Source organism: Ranitomeya imitator, chromosome 2, assembly GCF_032444005.1.
Source record: "Ranitomeya imitator isolate aRanImi1 chromosome 2, aRanImi1.pri, whole genome shotgun sequence".
Lineage (NCBI taxonomy): Eukaryota > Metazoa > Chordata > Amphibia > Anura > Dendrobatidae > Ranitomeya > Ranitomeya imitator.
This window is the reverse complement of record NC_091283.1, coordinates 56,900,603-56,904,948: the sequence shown is the minus strand read 5'-3', so window position 1 is coordinate 56,904,948 and position 4,346 is coordinate 56,900,603.

Below are 4,346 nucleotides of genomic sequence, written 5' to 3'. Positions count from 1 at the left end.
CCTGAATCCGGAGCGGTTTCTCTTTTCTTTCTGCGCCTCTCCCTTCCCAAGATATGGCCTACTCTTCCCTGTATGCAATTCGAGTCTTTTTAAAGCCAAGTGGGTGTGGTTCTCCAGACAACACCCATAGAATGGTATTGAGGACCACGCCTACATGGCTAAAAAGTCTAGATTTAGATAAAGGCCATATCTTGGCAATGGAGAAGAGCAGGAAAAAAAGAAAAACATCGCTGGATTCAGGAGAACAGTAGCATGTGCACCAAGTAAGAAAAAAAATACATATTTCGGGCAAATGACAGGTCCGCTTTAAAGTTTTTTTTCACATGGCCTTGTATTTTGAGAGCAATTGTAAGCCCTGGGAGCCCGGATATCATTGGTTGCTATGGGCAACAGTGTTTATGGAGAAATGAAAGCGGTGATTTGATCGGTTGCTATGGGCAACAAAGACAAGTTTTGTGGTAAAATGACCACTCTCTCCATGATTACATGACTTCAAGGACTATAATTTAAGTGGCTTTTATCGTGAACTTAATTGTCCCTGGAGCCTCCTCTGGTCAAAGACAATTTGTTTTAACAATAAGCAAAACAAATATATTAAAATTATCATAAAAAAGGGAATCCGGGCCACGGCCCAAGTAAAAATACAATAAATAATGAGCGTTCCTTCTATCTGATCACATCCAAAGGTCTCTGCTTATTAGTGACAATGACAAAACTTCAGACTGTGTGAAAAGATGGAGCGATATTTTAGTAGGACACGGTACGGCCGCCTAAACATCGCGTAGGAGGGCTGAATACAGAATAGATAACACTAGATAAAATACATAAAGAAAATACAACAATGCCTCTTGAAGAAAATGGGCACCTTAAAAGGGGATAATTTTTGTATTTGGTCTAAAAATAATTTTCTCATTTGTTTATATATTATTTTTGCAAATGTGATCTATTAAAATTGTGGCGCCATTTGGGTTTTACAGGCTCTTAGTCTCTCGACACATTGCTGGCTGCGCAATGAGTTAATGGAGAATCAGTCATTGAGCCCGGACTTATCGGTCTTGTTCTGAACTCACATTCATTTTACAATATATTGTACTGGAAAACAAGAAAAAAAAAAATCCAAATGTGGTTTTGTTTTACGCATTCAATGTGCAACATGATTCTTCAACTCAGTGTGATTATGGTGATGCCAAACTTGATTTGTTTTTATTTACGTAAGTGGTTAAAAAAAAAAAAATAATTCTTTGTGTCGAGATTTCTTAAAAGCCATAACTTTACATTTCAATCAATGGACTTGTTCCAAGCACAGTGAGCGGATTTCTTTCATTGACACTATTTTGGACATTTTGATCACTTTTTATTGCATTTTTTGGACAGTCGTAGGGAGGTGCAGTCACCGAAAAAGCTATTTAGAAGTTTTATTTACGATGATGTTTACCATATGGGTTAAATAATTTTAGACTTTGATGGATTTGGCATACACACATACAGTGGGGGAAAAGAAGAATTTGATATTCTGCCGACTTTGTAAGTTTTCCACCTACAAAGACTGGAGAGGTATGTATTTTTTATCGTAGCTACACTTCATCTGTGAGAGACAGAATCTAAAAATAAAAGCAGAAAATCACATTGTATGATTTTTACATAATTAATTTGCATTTTATTGCATGAAATAAGTATTTGATACAATAGAAAAACAGAACTTAATATTTGGTACAGAAACCTTTGTTTGCAGTTACAAAGGTCAGACGTTTAATGTAGTTCTTGACCAAGTCTGCACACACTGCAGCAGGGATTTTGGCCCCCTCCTACATACAGTTCTTCTCCAGATCTTTCAGGCTTCAGGGCTATCACTGGGAAACATTGAGTTTCAGCTCCCTGCAAAGATTTCCTATTGGTTCAGGTCTGGAGACCGGCTAGACCACTCCAGGACCCTGAAATGCTTCTTACGGAGCCACTCATTAGTTGCCCTGGCTGTGTGTTTCGGGTCATTGTCATGTTGGAAGACCCAGCCACGACCCATCTTCAATGGTGTTACTGAGGGAAGGAAGTTCTTGGCCAAAATCTTGCGATACATGACCCCATTCATCCTCCCTTAAATAGGGTGCAGTCGTTCTGTCCCCTTTTGCAGAAAAGCACTCCCAAAGTGTGATGTTTCCCCCACCATGCTTCATGGTTAGGACGATGTTCTTGAGATTGTGCTCATCCTTCTTCTTTATCAAAACACTGAGTGGAGTTGATACCAAAAGTTTTATTTTGGTCTCATCTGACCACATGATCTTTTCCCATGCCTGCTCTGGATCATCCAGATGGTCATTGGCAAACTTTAAGCTGGCCTGGACACGTGTTGGCGTGAGCAGGGAGACCTTGCATGCCCTGCAGGATTTTAATGCATGACGGCATAGTGTTACTAACAGTAATGTTTGAGGCTGTGGTCCCAGCTCTCTTCAGGTCATTGACCAGGTCCTCTCGTGTAGTATTGAGCCGATTCCTGATCTTTTTCAAATTCAGCCTTACCCCACGAGGCGAGATTTTGCATGGATCCCCAGACCGAGGAAGATTGACAGTCGTCTTGTGTTTATTCCATTTTTTTAGCTGAAACAACGTATCTGCAAATAGAGATTCTGATTTGGCTTTTATCGTGTCATATTGCAAGACTCGTTAAGGGTCAATAGTGACTTGTAGGATTGCAGCTTCCAACAGTTGGCGCTAAAGAGTTTAAAGGGAACCTGTCACCTGAATTTGGCGGGACCAGTTTTGGGTCATATGGGCGGAGTTTTCAGGTGTTTGATTCACCCTTTCCTTACCCGCTGGCTGCATGCTGGCTGCAATATTGGATTGAAGTTCATTCTCTGTCCTCCATAGTACATGCCTGCACAAGGCAAGATTGCTTTGCACAGGCGTGTACTATGGAGGACAGAGAATGAACTTCAATCCAATATTGCAGCCAGCATGCAGCCAGCGGGTAAGCAAAGGGTGAATCAAACACCCGAAAACTCCGCCCATATGACCCAAAACCAGTCCCACCAAATTCAGGTGACAGAGTCCCTTTAAGTCCTCTTCCTCTCTGAAGATGTTCCATTTTCTAATAATTGCACCAACAGTTGTCTTCTCACCACGCTGCTAGCCTGTTGTCCTGCAGCCAATCCCAGCCTTGTGCAGATCTACAATTTTGTCCCTGGTGTTCTTAGACGGCTCTTTGGTCTTGGCCATGGTGGAGAGGGTGGTGTGTGATTGATTGTGTGGACAGGTGTCTTTTATACAGGTAACGAGTTCACACAGGTGCAATTAATACAGGTAATGAGTGCAGAGTAGGAGGGATTCTTAAAGAAAAACTAACATGTCTGTGAGAGACAGAATTCCTTCTGGTTGGTCGGGGATCAAATACTTATTTCATGCAATAAAATGCAATTTAATTATTTAACAATCATGCAATGTGTTTTTCTGGCTTTTATTCTTAGATTTTGTCTCCCACAGTTGATAAAAATTACAGACCTCGCCATTCTTTGTAGGTGGGAAAATTAGCAAAATCGGCCGTCTATCAAATACTTATTTTCCCCACTTCATATACACACACAGACATAGATATTTAGAAACTTTACACTTTAAATTTACAGTTCCCTTAGGGACTTCCAATCCTGATTGCTTTTTTTATATATTGCAATACCACAGTATTGCAGTATGTAGATAAAATGGTCGCCTATGGAACCATTCCTGTGGCTGGACTTCACAAGAATACCAAGATGGCAGCCATGAGGACCTTCATTTGGCGCCTGACTGCCATAGCAATCTAATGGCAGTTGCCTTACCCAGGACCATGTTTCTTAAGCGCCACGGTCATTGACCAACAGCAGAATTAAACGCAGTGATTGGGGCTAGCTCTGATTGCTGCTGTCAGAGGCGGATATAACAGGCGTCATCTGCCGTGTTTGGAGCAGCTTCAGCTCGCGAGCCCGTTTCCACACATCCACACCCAACGTATGACATATATGGAAGGGGTTAATACTAAAACAGTATACAGTAAGCTCCCTCTAGTGGTGGCTGCAGGTACTCCAAAGTTTATCACTTACCTTCACGACTTATGTAATGGATTTGGATTTCTGTATCAGAAATCTGAGCTCCGGGTAATATGAAAACGTATTCTGGACCGAAAAAGAACAGTATTTGAACATTTCCTTTAAGCATGACTCAAGAGAAAAAAAAGTCAGTTTCTCCAATAACGGCTGGTATATGGTCAGGCAGTAATGCTGTGGCCCAGCTATTGAAATGCAGAACTTATCAATAACTTATACTATTTCCAAGAATTGAATGACTGACTATTTGACGCAAACAATAATTGTGGGAAAGGA